The 15,862-nt window shown below is 38.3% G+C and overlaps 1 pseudogene; it reads left to right on the forward strand.

The window, feature by feature from the left end:
• Window positions 1-13,200: 13,200 nt before the first annotated feature.
• On the forward strand, window positions 13,201-13,310 carry LOC114631660 (annotated as a pseudogene).
• The last annotated feature ends 2,552 nt before the right edge of the window (window positions 13,311-15,862 follow it).

Here is a 15,862-nt window from a genome sequence, read left to right on the forward strand (position 1 = left end):
ACAATCTGAAATAAGCATGGAGTGGTCATTTCGTACATTTGGAACAGGCTGACCAAACTTAGGATAAAAGTGGCATTGTGGTGAGGCTATGGCTCTCCCATAACTCCCCTTAATCAAGATGGCAGTGAAGCCATAGCTCTACTCTCTTTATCCCAGTCAAGTGTTGTTTACCTGCTGCATATTCTTTCCTGCTATCAGCCAGGATGTAGTAAAGCCAGCATGGAAGACTATTTTAAAATGAGCAGACTGCAATCATTGCCTCCACTACTACTGCTGTGGCCATGCATGGGGTGGGGGGGGGGGAGAAGCAGTGATTGATGGCACCTGGAGGTGGAGGTCAGATCAGCAGTTTGATTGGAGTAGCCTCTGAAGCTGTGTTATGGTGAAGAAGAATGGGGGAGAAATGAGAACATGCTCCCCAAAAAAATTGTTACATAAGGAATTCAGAGCCATTTGGATATATTTTATTTATTTGTTTTAAATCCAGTGCCACCCATTCTCTCAGGATTTGCTGGAACCCAAGGAAATATGGAGCAGTTTCCTGCCTTGTCTCAAATACTTGGGAGGGGGCAATAGTCTCAGGTCAAATGTCTTTGAATCAAAGCTCTTTGGTGGGAAGAAAGACCTGGTCTTCTAGTTTCTGGCCGTGCATCTCAAGCATCTGAAGATCCAGAAGGAACACTGGGTGCTCCAAGGCTATTGGAAGATGGTTACTCATAAAAGTCAGAGTCCATAGCATCAGGTGGAGGAAAAAATCGGGAAAGGGAGTTGTTCCCCATTCCCACATCACTGGGGAGGGATCTAACTCCCCTGCCTCCAACCTAAGCACCAAATGATAACTTCTTTCTCTACCAGTGAAATGAGCCAATCAAGCCACACTAAAGTATATATAAAGGCAAGTTTATTGGGAAAATGATTTCAGGTGAGTCCACTGGTCCCAAGGAACAAGTCCAGGGAAGTTACTGTGTTGTGGAGGCAGGGTTAGGGGGAAGAAAAAGAGAGAATGTGTGTGTGTGCAAGCAGAGAGAGGTAGAGAAGAGAGAAGCTGATTTTTATTTTTAAATTTTTATTGTGTACTGAGTTCAGGTCTGCTTTTTCTGCTATTACATGCCATTGGTAGTTCACAGAAAATGTTATCAACATATCTTTATGATTATAAACCTGTTATCTCTTAAAATTAAAATGTCTTAAAATGAGCAACGTACTTGTACTTTCTTACTGGAACCTCCTGAAAGGGTTCTATTCTGCCAGTAAGGTGGTTTGAATAGGAATGTCCCCCATAGACTCATGTGTTTGAATGCTTGACCCATAGGACATGACACTATTAGAAAGTGTGGTCTTGTTGGGATAAGTGTGGCCTTGCTAATGAAGTGTGTCACTGTGTTGGTGGGCTTTGAGAACCTCCTCCTGGTTGCCTGTGGAAGACAGTCCCCTGCTGCTGACTTTGGATCAAAATGTAGATTTTCCAATATCACATCTGTCTGTATGCTGTCATGCTTCCTACCATGATGATGATAACGGACTGAACCACTGAAACTGTAAGCCAGCCCCAATTAAATGTTTTCCTTTATGATAGTTTCTTTGGCCATAGAGTCTCTTCACAGGAATAAAACACAAATAATTTCGTTTATAAGAGTTGTCATGGTCTAAATACGTTGAATAACAATTTACATCCAGGGAAGAGAAATCTCCCTGAGAATCCCCTTCTTTTTTCTTTCCAGGTAAAAATGAATCACCCGTGATGCCTGCTGTTAGAAGTTCTAATCCAGATGTGCCAGAAGCCAGGACCCTCGCCCTTACCCTCACCTCCTACCTTTCCCCACCTGCACAATGTGCCCTGAAGCTTGGCAACTGCAAGATCCTGCTTGGCAACTGCAGATAGACTCAAAGCAGTGTACCATATCTTCTGAAGAATAGCAAGGAGACCATAACTCAAGCAGTGTATATCTTCTGAAGAATAGCAGGTTGCAGTCCTCCTCGTCCCCACAAATAACTAGGACCCGCCGGTCGGGTCAAGTGGCACCCAGATGTGGGGCTCGAGGCACGGACCCCTCCGGACGGACCTTCATTGAGAGGACGTGCGCATGACATCAAGATTGAGCAAGACAGAGATCATCGCCCGTGACCTGTTGTCCTCGGAACCAGGTTGATTCTGCCATCAAGAAGACGGTTGAAGTTCATTACCATCAGCTGAAAATTGAAGAGGATCCAGAAGTGACTCCGCAGGAGACTGACACAGCTGCCAGCTCCCCTGCCTCCCCCTACGGTCGACCCCTAGACTTCCACGCCCTCCAGAAGGGTTCCTGGTATGCCTGGCTTTGCCCTCGTTTCTCTCGCTGGAGAGCTTGGCCTCTTGATCACCCCCCAAAAAATTGGCTTTTTCCTAAACCAAGGCCACCCTTGATATGGCCGCTAACATTGGGGAGCCTTCCTTTATGACAATATTACACCCCAAACTGACAAATGGTTGGTAACTTGAACATTTACAAGGGACTAGGATGGCTGTGAGTTAGCCCAATGATGGGATTATTGTAGGTCCACTTCCCAGGGGCCCACCCAATGCAGCCGAAAAGGAGTGCGTGGTGCTGGGAGTGGGTGCAGCCTACATGGCCTAAGACAGGGCTCTCACCCTCCTTTCACCCACCCCGGGGTCCCTTGACCTTGCCCATCATCGACAGCCTAAAGCCTCCGACCATCGATGTGACTTGTCTCACATCAATGTTTTGGGGTGGTGAACTTGTCTAAGAACCCCCATAATTAGACATCCAAATTCAAAACTCACATAGTTGGGATTGATCATAAGACGCCTTCTCTAACTAAACAGAGAAGGGGGAGTTGCCAGAAGCCAGGACCCTCGCCCTTACCCTCACCCCCTACCTTTCCCCACCTGCACAATGTCCCCTGAAGCTTGGAAACTGCAAGATCCTGCTTGGCAACTGCAGATAGACTCAAAGAAGTGTACCGTATCTTCTGAAGAATAGCAGGGAGACCATAACTTAAGCAGTGTACCATATCTTCTGAAGAATAGCAGATAGATCATAATTCAAGGCAGTGTACCGTATAGACCATGACATGTTTCAAGGCACAGGCCAAGAAGATTCTGTACTTTTCCACCACCTGACCCCTCTTACACCCTCCCCTTGTAAAACATGCTATAAAAAAGCATTTCATGTTCAAAAAAAAAAGGGGGAAAAAAAAAGAGTTGTCATGGTCATATTGACCTTCACGGCAATAGAAACTCTAAGACAATCACATACAAAATACAAAAATGTTAAACTCACAAAGTTGCTACTACATACTATAGTGAATTATACCATAATCCTAGATAGACACTCTTGGACAGAAGTATCAAAAACAGAGAGATATCTTTGTTTAATAAAACCATTAACATATCAATTCTGGAGAGATGACTCAGTAGTTAAGGACACCTAACACACAACATCGATGAACTGTGTTTGAGCCCCTGAATGCAGTAAAGAAGAAAAACTATTTCTGAAAGTAATCCTCTGACATCTAAAAGTGCATTATGACATTGTATGTACACCCACTCTCTCACACACATACAAATAGTTAATAGCATTATTATATTAACCTTGGCTGTCCTGGAACTCTCTGTAGACCAGGCTGTACACCAACTCACACAGACACATCTGTCTCTGCTTTCCAAGTGCTAGAATTAAAGGCATGTATCACCACTGTTTAGCTAAAATTAATGTTTAATGTTAGTATATCAAATAGCAAATAATGCAAAAAGTGATCTTAGTTCTCTGTCACTGCGAAATCATGAGGTCTCCTTTCCCATACAACCCAAGGTTTTCTTTGTGGCTTCATGTCATTATACCATTTGTATGTCTACTGCAAGCACCATCAAATTTAGAGCAGGGGAATATCTTGACATCTTGTGCTTACCAACAGAGCCTCTCACAATTATTCAAATGTAAGTCATTAAATATAACACCTAGAGTTCTCACATTTATATATCTGGATTCTTCTACATTCATTAATGTTAAATGTCATTCTCAGATTATCCATTCAGTTACTTTATTCTGGGTGTAGGAATGATCAGTATTTTCTGTTCTAAGCAGTTACTCTGAAAAGTAAATGTTAGTAATCCATTGATTTTGGACTATCAATTGTTATTTATATTAAAATTACTGGAACTATCAAGAACAATGCTTATCTTCTTTTTAAGCGGCCAATAAATATTTACTGACTAAAAAAAACAAACTGCTTTGCTAAGAATTAAATACTTCATTCAAATTCAAAAAAAGTAGTAATATTTTTTCCAAGCTTTGAAGAGGTGACTCATTAAAACTATCAGTCACAAAAATTGCCAAATTATCACTAGCAAAAATTTCCAAAATGTGTCTCAGATTTACAAAATATGCATCCGTCCATCCATCCATCCATCCATCCATCCATCCAACAATCCATCCATCCATCACAAATGCTTAATAGCTAATGTTTACAAGTACTGAGTTTATGACTCATTTCAGGGAAATGGGTTGAAGGTTACATTACTGTAGCAATCAGAGGCATACTTAACAGGGTACAAAAAGAGCAAGGCTACTTATTAGAGGCACTTGTATTAACACCACTACTTTAAATAACCAACCAGATTAACCCTCCCAAGCTAGTGCTTCAAATAATCACCATGTGTCTACAGACCACATGATAACTTAAGGTTGGGCAGCTTCTTGGTGTGCCCTCAGTCACTTAAATAAATTGCTTTTCCTAAAGCAAACTTTGTAACTCTGCCTTCTAAAGTTAAATTCTAGTCACCCACATCACATAGTCTATATTTCACACTCCACTGGTTTTTTGGAATTGATATCCTCAAGTTCCGTTGTCTAATTATTTCTAACCAGAAGATTTTTAGTCAGAAGTGATGAGTTCTGTTTTCTGTGATGAGTTAGTTGATCTTTCCTCAGTAGGATTCACTCTTCTTACAGACATATGATTTATTGGTAGAGTGTTGAAGTCTACAAAAGTATAATTTCTACTCATTCTTATTCCCTTTCTAATTTCCAAAGATTCCTAAAATCTACTCTTTAAACAAAAAATTGTATTTCTCCAGTTAAATTTCCTGTGCTTTGGCAAAGACATTTGCTATTTTAATTTCTAGATGACTAAACATAATACAGAAATATGGATCATCAATAAAAATACAAATTGTACAAGTCTGTTTAACAACCTAAACCTATATAAAGGAAGAAGAATCTAACTTCACAGTATTTCTCTGACCTTCACATGTGTGGGATGGCACTCATACCAATACACATATAAGAAATGCACACACACACACACACACACACACAATAATAATTAATAGCACTAAAAATAAAAGTAAATTATAAGTTATTAGAAAATATTTCAAAAAATTAACAAATGCTTTTATTGAAAAGAGAGTGATAGACCTGAGAAAGATAAAAGTTGTTACCAGTCACATTGATTGGAACTGTTATTTATTGTGATCTTCATTTATAAATCACATCAATCATAACACACTTAATAATTTATCATCTTATATGCTAATCTTTTTTCCCAATGAGGAATTTTGGTAAAATTTGTTTTCCCTCTTGTGTGGTTTAAATATGTCTAAATAACCATATTCAAAATAGACATTTTTGTCAAAAGTACATGAAAAGGCTTAAAGTTCTTTAATTTGTTAATCTCTGCCTGTTTGTGAGTGTGTTTAGACTATTAATATTCAGCGTAGCTGTTGGCGATGTGTGGCTATGGATATATCACTGGAATTCTGGTTGTCAATTAGTTTCCTGTGTATAGCCATTCATGTATTCTCCACATTTCCAGTTAAAGTTTTTTTTTTAACATTTTGCTTTACTTATTGTGATTTTTATTTTATCTTTGTATAGTTTTACAAGTAAATCTAATGTTTACATTATTATTTATTTTCTGATGTCATTGCATTTAGTCTAAAGTTCATAACTTATTTAAAAACTATGAATGTTTATATTCCTATTTTTTTCTGATGCCATTGCATTTAGCCTAAAGAATTTTCATTAGTAACTTATGTAAAAACTAGGTTTTAGGTCATCATAGAAATTAGTGGGCTTCATTAGAGAATTTTCATAGATATGTGCTGTTTTACTCTGTCCTAATTCATTGCTTTCCTCTCTTGCCCTTCTCCATAGTACTTGTTTGTATCTGGCTGGTCCCTCCTAAACCACATAAGCATCACTTCTAGTTTATTATTGTATGTGTGACTATTCCACTGCATTCACTTTTGTCACCATCACTTCAGATCTTCCCTCTGTATCATGATATGCTTTCTAGTTCTATGACCTATACACATGCACATAAACTCATGCACACACACTTATACTTTTTACCAATCCTACATCTGATAGAGGGCTAATATCCAAGATATATAAAGAACTCAAGAACTTAGACTCCAGAGAATCAAATCTTCGGTTCATTATTTTACAGTAATTATTTAAAGTCATAATTTTAATTTTATTAATAAGTAGTACTACTATTCAACTGTCCTTTCTGTGCTTTCATTTCTTTACTTCCATCCTGTTCCCAGGCAATGCAATACCCTTCTAAGTTAACACTTTATGGTAAAAATTGTTTAATTGCTTGATACTTTATATGCATTTTAAAATCTGCTTTCAAGATTTTGCCTTTGTCTTTAGCTATCTCCAAATTTATTATGATGTATAGATTTACATTTCTCTAGACTTATTCTGTGGTTATTCATTTGACTTCTAGAATCTCACAGTATGCATTTTTGGCAGCTATACTTGTTAAGGTTTCTATTGCTGTGATAAAACACCATCACAAAATGCAAATTGGGGATAAAATGATCTATTTCAGCTTAAAGTTTCACCGTGCTTTCCATCACTGAAAAATGATAGGGAAGAAACTAGAGGAAATAGAGAAATAGGAGAGAAACCTAGAGACAGGTGTGCTGATGCAGAGACCACGAAGAAAGGAGTACTGTTTGCTGACTTGATCTGTATGGCTTGCTCAGTCTGAATTCTTATGCCATCCTGGACTAACCATCCAAGGATGTCACTGCCCATGATAAACTGAGCCTTCCTATATCAATCACTAAGTAAGAAAATGCAGTGCAGACTTGCCTACAGGCAAATCTTATGGAGGCTTTTTCTGAACCTAGTGTCTCTCTTCACAAATGATTCTAGCTTTTGGCAAGTTGACATAAAACTAGCTAGCATACCAACCTTGAGAAGTTTATGACATTGTTTCTTCAAATAAGTATGCAGTGTTATACTTTCCCTTCCCTAGTGTGCGGATTCCAATTATAAAGTTGAAATCATTTTTGCTATTATCCTGTTAGTCTTCCTATCCTGTTCTACTTCTCTGTTGCTTGTTGGATGATCTACTATTGATCACATGCTTTCACATTTGGTGACTCTAATGGTTCACATCAATTTTATGATTAAGATCCAATAAAAATTTATTCTATTATTATTTTACTTTTTAATTAATGTGTGTGTGTGTGTGTGTGTGTGTGTGTGTGTGTGGTGTGTTTGGAGGCTAAAACCAACATTGGGTGTCATTCTCACTTGTCATTTACATTGATATTTGAAACAGGGTTTCAAAACTGAAACCTGGGCTCATAAGTAATGCTAGGATGACTGTACAGAACGTTTCAAGGATCTTCCTGTCTTCCTTTCTAGTACAGGCATTGCAAGTGTGTACCTCCATATCCAATTTTTCACACAAGTTCTGAGGTTCAAACATAAGTTTCCGTCTTTGTATGGCTAGCACTTTACTGACTGATTTCATTTTGGTTTTGAAATTTTTTACTGAATTATTATATTTAATAGGTAAATGGAAGAGATTCGATTTCCTCATTTGAACATGTTATAATATCCAATATTTCAGGTATATCCAATATTATATTGTCTCTCAATTACTCTTTTCTATATGAGCATAAACATTCATATTTTATTGTGTTATTGCTTTTATTTAAGGATTATGAAATGTGTTATTTAATTCATGTTGGCAATTCAGTCTTGATTAGGTCACAACAACCAACTTACTATGAATCATGGCTGCAACATCAATTTACTTTTCAACCCATTCATGGACTTTTTCCAACTGGTCTTAGATGTACTTCATCTAGCAGTCAGTCTATGGTCTTAAATGATATCACATGACTTTCCCAAAGACTTTGATATGCTTACTAGGATAAAAACCACATGTATAAGACTTGTGGTTTAGCTAAATTTAATAAAGGCAATCCTCTAGATTTTCCAAGGTCTTTTTCTTTGTAATCTCTTTAACACTAACATGTCAAATTCCCTGGGGCTGACTCTGATGCTTTGTGGAGGACATGAACATGGTGAGTGGTAGAAAAAACAATGATTAGGGAAAAAGTGTGTGCAGAAAATTCAACAAAGCTTCCTGAAACTTTCTCTCAGTTTTAACAAAGTTTATTTTTGTCATGGTATGTGGACCCTTTGGTTTGTTTTTTGGTGGTAGCCAGCCCCAGATCTTTGGTTCTCTATTGAAGGTAGCCAGGGAAAAAGAGCATTCTCAGGGAAAAGATGTGGTCTTACAAGAGATTAAGGTTGCTATAATAATGTTCACCTGTCTTGATTCTAATTTAGCTTGACTCTAGAAGCTGCAGGCCTCTAGGAACATTAACACTTGTTGCTTAACCACAGGGTGACAAGGACTATCCTAGACTTGGAGAGCAGTTCTGAGAGGAGTGTCTGAGAGCATCGTAAATGACTTGAAGTCATCGTGGATACAAACTGATAACCCGTGATTTGCTTAATGCTTCTCTATGTTCTGCTTTCTCTCTGGAGATTTCTTTGTCTATATTCTGCTTGCTTGCTATTCTAAGACATCTGTCCATGTCTGCTTGTATGTGGGGGGGAGGGGTCTCTGTGTCTGTTCTGTGTTCTCTAAGCAGTTCTTTTATAAAATTTTATCCTAAAATATTCTCTGGATAGCTCATCTCTTACAGAACACATGTCTAGTGTCTAGTCAGTATTTTATTTTACAAATCAATCCTGTTATTTACTCAAGGTTCCTTCTTCCCTTTTGATTATCTTATAATCAGCATCCAGTATCATATATATATAAAATTTAGAGCCCTTTTCTATAGCCTTAAAGGCTGTCCTGAAAGTCTCACTGTGTACAATTTTGCTAAGACAGCAATACCTTCACATCCTGGACTAGTGCTGTCTGATTATCATGGAGTCATTAATATAACAGGGAAGACATTCCTAGGAGGAATGGGAAATATGTACATTGTTATACAAACAAGCCTTATGCCCACAGCAGCCACTGACACTCGCGGAGGCTCAAACTGGGACCCTGTCCCAGGGACAGGAACCATGTCACTCTGTCCACACTAGGGTCACACCAGCTAGGTAGCAGGAGATTAAATAAAAGATTAGTTACTATGGCTCCTTTCTCTCTTGTCCAGAAGTCTCACCTCTTCTTTTCCAGGCAGGAGGGAACATTAGAGCAATACATTTTTGTTGAATCAGGAGAAGAGAGTCATGCTAGCAGAAGGAAAAACTTTTATACAAGTAAATATGCATAAACATACATACATATACGCATTCATTCACACATACTCATACACCTTCATGCATTCCTGTTGGACTTACCTACTTACCTCATATTTATATGCTTGCACACACATCTGTACTCACATGTGCATATGGAGCAAAAGCCTTAGTGCCAATGCAGGAAGAACTCACTCATTCTGGATGAAAACTGAGCATAAATATTTATTGCATGCAGAAAGAAAAATCTTTTACCTTTTTGTTGCTAAATGAATCAAACCCAAGTCTGTTAAAAAAAAAAAGAAGAAGGAGGAAAGAAAAGAAAAAGAAAAAAAGCCCCTTTTTCCTCCTTAGTAAGACTAAGCCTAGCTTGCTGTTAACATAAGACGTGTTTCTTCTCATGGTAAGGAGAAGCCTGCCTGCTCTTTCTGCTCTTTCTATAACTTCTTTATCTCTTTTCATCTCTCCTATGTTCTGTTGTATTTTGCTGTGTTCTGCTGCCTTAATTTCTAATTCTCTTTCTTCATTCTTCTTCTGCTGTTGCTTTTTTTCTTTCTGAAAAAAAATATATATATATGAGATACTTGCCAATTACTTTTTATTTTACTTTATACCACTGTCTATTATGCTTACTATTTTATATTTTTTCTTGTTATTGTATGTTTACAGGCTTTGTCTTAGCAAAAAATAATAAAATGTTTTAAAGCAACATTGTTGAAATATTTTTTTCTGTTGCTTAATGACCTCATTTCTGTTTTATTATGTTTTTTCAAGCATTTCATCTTTTTACAAAAGTTCACTAAAAGTTGAAACATAAATTAAAATCATAAATTGAATAAGAGATGTTTGCATATGTTTCCATTAAGACTAGTTATCTGGCTAGATATGCATCATCTGTCACTAGCTCCACAGATTCATTGAGAGTCTAAGTCCAAAATTTGTGTGTCTAAGATAGCATTGATGATTTGTATTCATAAGCCCAGTCAATATTTTATTTTCTATCCTTGCACCTACAATAAACATAAGTTCTCTTTTATAACCTTTGGGTAATTATTTTACAGCTCTAAGGAATGTATTCTAAGTTGAAAGTGCCTGTTTTCTACCTCAGAAGCAATTAACTCATGATATGTGAAGACTGAAAGATTTCTAACTGGAGTATTCATATCACAGAGGTCTTAACTGCAAGTCCTGTTATAGAAGACTTAATAATTTTTAGTATACTATTAGTAAATCTTATAGAATCATGATTAGGAATTAAGAAATCATATATTTGTCTGTATGACATTACTAAAAGAAAGTACATCTTCATTGATCTGCAGAAAAACTGCCCAATAGGGTGGGCTAAGCTCAGGGATCATATATTAATTTTATTTAATATATGACATATAAAGAAAGCACGTATCAATAGCAGGAATCAAATTCTGAAAATGTTGTCCCTTCAGCCTTGCGTGCAAGAACTCATTCATTGACATCCACAGTACATGGTGAAAGAATCTCAGGAAGATCACCTACTGGTCTTTAGCTTTTCCTAGATGGTTCCTAACAGTTTGTTCATTTTGCTTTTCTTTGAAACTCCCAAAAATATGATCCTTGGAACTAGCAGAGGAGGGAACAGAAAAAAAATAACTAAAATTAGGGAAAGGGTAAAAGAAAAGAGGAAGAAAGCAAGGAAGGAGGGAAGGAGAAGGGGAGGAGAAAAGAAAGGAGTGAAGAAAGGAGAGAAGGAGAGAAAGAGAGAGGAAGCAGTAAGAGAGAAAGACTCAAAGAAGATAAGAATAAAGAACCAAACTAGGTTACTGGTTCATTCTCTCCTCCATTAAGAACTTTCTCTTTAGGACCTCTAGTGTTCAAAGCAAGCAAGCTCTGCATGATGTTTAAAGCCAGCAAGCTCTACCCAGTGTTCTCTGTGTCTGCCCTTCTGTGTTCAATCTTGATTCTTAATTTCAAACTACAATGGGTCAGGACTACAAGAAAAAAAAACGACAGTAAGCTTAGTCAGTCTGGTGGTATTTCAGAACACACATTCCTTTTGATCTCTCTGCTGTTGTTTACTCTGGAAAGTCTTCACATTTATGTGCCATTCATTCTGTCAGGAATATGACAGGGTGAAGTACTCTTAATCTACAGTAGAAAGATGGAACTTTATTCATGGTTCTTTGGGGGAATTTAATGGATATAGCTTGTCTTTCAAGTCTTGACCGCTAAGTCAGCTCCTGCAAAATAGTTTTGTGAGCAGCACTGTAAGGATACCTCACGTACCTAGTTGTCTCGTCACACAGTTATATCTGCTACCTGTCTTGTTTTTACCATGTATTACCTTTAGTTATGATATCATTTATCTATTTATTAAATGTCAAATATTTTCTCATCAAAAATAAGTTCATCAAATGACTACCAGTCAACAGTGTTCTTTTCATGCACACTCAGCATATATTGTCAATCCTTGTTAAATAATTACAGAGCGAATCAAGTTTGGTTAAATTGAAGAATGGATGTCATAGTGTATTTTCCTAACATAGCTTATTTAGAACACAATCTTTCTCTGTATGAAGGTACATGAAGTCGAATAAATAACTATACAGGAAAGAAATATATGCTCATCTTACATTCTTCTCTATAGATTTCTATACATAGGTAAGAATGTGCTTGGTAAATACAGAATCACAAAATGACTTTAAGTGATTCTCAATATTATGATATTAAACTTACTGCAAAAATTTCAATGTTAAAATATTATAAAATACTGTACAAATGAAAATAATATGAGAATAGTTTCAAGTATATTTATGACTTGATTATGTACATTTTAATTCAGATGTGCACTGCTTAATGTTGCTTAAAGTGGCAATTTCCTCTTGTACTGCATCACTGAGCTCCTTCTTACCTAAGAGCAGCACTCTTGCAGTGAGGAGTAGTCTCTTTAAGATGCTATAATGCAGTACCACAGTGTACTCAAGCATCTTAAATAGAAAAGACAGCTAGTTTATGTCTCTCACACATTTTGTTTGTTTTGTTTTTCTGGTGGTAAATTCAAACAGAAAATCATATGAAGAGCATTATGGGCACAATAGAAGCCCTTCAGGCATACACTATGGCTGCTTAAGTTAGATCATATGGATACTTTTGCTTTATAAATAATGAAGAATGATTTGAACAGAAAGAATCTATTACATTTTAGTTTTCAAAACAAAATGTAAAATCTCTGAACCAGAAGCTAGAGCGATGGCTCAGGCTTATGGAATGCTCATTGCTCTTGTTAAGGACCTGGATTCAGTCACCAGTACCTACATGGCAGCTCACAACCTTCTGTAACTGAACTACCCTGCAATCTGACAGTTACACTTTTTGTGACCCTTTTGTGCACAATGCAAATATTGCTGCTGACAAAACATCTATACACATAAAAATAAGAGGGTAAAAATTTAAAGAGAAATGAAAATATAAAGTTTCTAGACCATTACACATGAAGCCAGCTTGGCGTAAAATAAATGAATTTTTGAAAGGGAAGCTTAAGGAAAAGTAAGAGAGAAGCTAAAATGCTACAGAAGTATGTATTCTAAAGCAATATTTCTGTTAGTAAGATAAGATGATTCATCTTGGAAACATACAAAATAAATATTGTATTTAAGTTTCAGAAAAGAGTTTTACAAGCTCTTGTATCCACATTTAAAAACAGCAGGTTATGCCTGTCCCTAGAGAGCACATGTGTGTAAGTAGGTGGCAAAAAGGAAAGGGGTTACGCGTATACTCAGTGTTCTGACCTGTGGACATCTGAATGATTAGAAGCCTAAATCTCCCTAAGAAAAGTGAGCCTGGCACCAGGGTGCTAGAACATGGAACTGGCCTGAGATGATCACCAGTGTGGAAAGCGGTAGAGGGGATAAGACCGTGCCCCAAATGGCCACTTGCCTGGTGCCAGAATGCATGGATGTAGCATAGCACTCCTGAGATGGCCCTACACACTCAAATACAGCAGGTGCCAAGAAGGAGCAAGTACGTGATGGAGAAATGGAAGAGAAAGAGACATGTGAACACAATGAAGAGAGGCAGAACTGGAGACTTGAAGGTTGTGAGGGACAGCCTGATGTGAGTAGCCAGTGATGCCACCTAGGACTATGGTGAGGTCTTGACCTGTGCTGCTACTTGGGGCCACATTTGGTCCTCGGTCCTACAGCAGCAGGAGTCTGTTACCACCAAAGGCCAGGCAGACAGGATGGCGTGGGCTGCCATGTGGGGACCTGTTAATATTTGCAGGTTGCGCACAACTGGCGCTACCCATCTCTTGAGCATTTTGGGAGAGCTGGTCCTGAGAGCATGAGACTAGGAGAGCTGAACCCTACTCCAAGCCAGCCGAAGTATTCCCTGTGAAAGGACAATATAAACCCCATTTGCCTCCATTTAAGGACCCCAGTTGTCTTCATTTTAAGGATCAGGCATGATTTCAAAAAGGGCCTAAAGGCATTAGCCTTGGGAACAGACCGTAAGTCTGAGAAACTAGGTCATAAGACAACAGCACTAGGAACAGACTATAAAATCCAGAACAAGATCATAACCTCCTAAAGATAAGCCTGGGAATAACCACAAAAATGCAGAAATATCTCAGAATGGGTCATCTGGACTGGACAGCAATATTTCATCACATGGTTGAACCTTCATGACATGGGAATGAAGACCACTGACCACACATGATTGAACATTAATAACATAGGAATGCAGACCACTGACCACCTATGACCCCCTTGCACCCACCAGTGAAGATTTTAGATTACCTAATCCTTCTAGAATATTTCCCCAGTTCACTATAAGAAGGCCTGCATGCCTGTGTCTGGGGTCGCCATTTTGGAGAATGGTTGATCCCCTCATGCTGAATGTTTCTGGAGAATAAGCACTCTTTGTCTTTGCTTATTATCTGAGTCTGGGGTCTTCCTTCAGCGATTTTCTGATCTTTCCCCAGAAAGCACAGTAGAGTTGGCTCTGGTTGCAGAAGTTGCGGGTGAGCTGGCCCGAGAATACAAGCACCAGAGAACAGGCCCTGGCACTTGCTGCTGTTGAATGGGCCAGCTGAGGGAAGGCAGAAGAGCTTGCCCTGCTGGTAAGGGTGCAAGAAAACAGGGAAGCTGACCAGCTCAGATACCTCTCGGTCCCAGATCCAAGTGTTAGGCTGGAACTTCTACTTGCCTGTTCACAAGCCTGGAAATCTGTCTCCCTTCCCTTTTAACCCTGCCAACACTGAAATCCTCCTAACAAAGGAATGGCTCCACGAGTCCTGTTCTGCATTCTTGGCAGTTGTCACAACCTCCTCTCCTAATACTGCCAGCCACCCAAATCTACACCTAAGTGCTCAGCATGACCATGCTTCGGCACAAAACTAGCTTATACAAGACATGTATCACCCTTTGCTTACAGTCTGTAAAATTTCCCAGCCCTAGCCTAGATGCGTGATTTCTCAGCGCTGTTCTTTGGGACTGATGAACTCGCCCTGGAACAGTGCCTAATAAACCGGCCTTTATTTATTTTAATCTTGTCTGATCTGGCATATATCTGCATTATCAAGGGAGAGAAAAAGCCTGTCACTGGGGCTTTGAATTGGCCCAACCCAATATCTAACCCATCGACTAACTGCTTGAATGCATGAAGGGACTGGTCCTACAGATGCAAAGCTGCAAGATTACCAGGATACAGGGCAACAAGAGGATATCTGAGAGGGGGCCCCATGAGATTACAGTATTGATTTTTGTAGTAGAAGCCAGAGGCCTCTTTGCCAGGCTAGAGACTGCTTGGAATGAACCTTTTGAAGCAAAGGCGTGTAGACAAAAGCAAATACTGTGGGAAACACTGACACACAACAGCTTCTACAATGAGATTTTTCTTTCTCTGACGGTATGGGGGTTGGGAAGTTTGTAGGGTGTGGGTATGAGAGGAGGGGGAAATGGGTGAGATTGGGGTGCATGATATGAAATTCACGAAAAACCACTAAAACTTTCTTTTAAAGAGAAAAAAAATGTCCAGTATTCCTACAACAAAACAATTCAAAACAAAACCCCAACAGGTTTTGCTTAGGAAATATATATATATTGCATTGAACAACTATCAGTGAAAGAAGTGGTTATACATTTGAAAGAAAACAAAGCAGTATATAAGAGAGGTAAGAGAATAATAATATAATTATAATCTCAAATTAATTTTTTTTTCTAAATAGTCCAAGTACATCAATTTATGATTGCCTGCTCACTTACTTCCCTAGCTCTTTGGTGTTAGGATTGTTTTTCTCATTAGAAAGTGAAACATAAAGGCTGTGGATATTTGACTTCTCCTTCAAGAACTGCCCTTCCATTCAGCCTTAGGAT

Source organism: Grammomys surdaster, unplaced genomic scaffold, assembly GCF_004785775.1.
Source record: "Grammomys surdaster isolate TR1022 unplaced genomic scaffold, NIH_TR_1.0 363, whole genome shotgun sequence".
NCBI classification, from domain to species: domain Eukaryota; kingdom Metazoa; phylum Chordata; class Mammalia; order Rodentia; family Muridae; genus Grammomys; species Grammomys surdaster.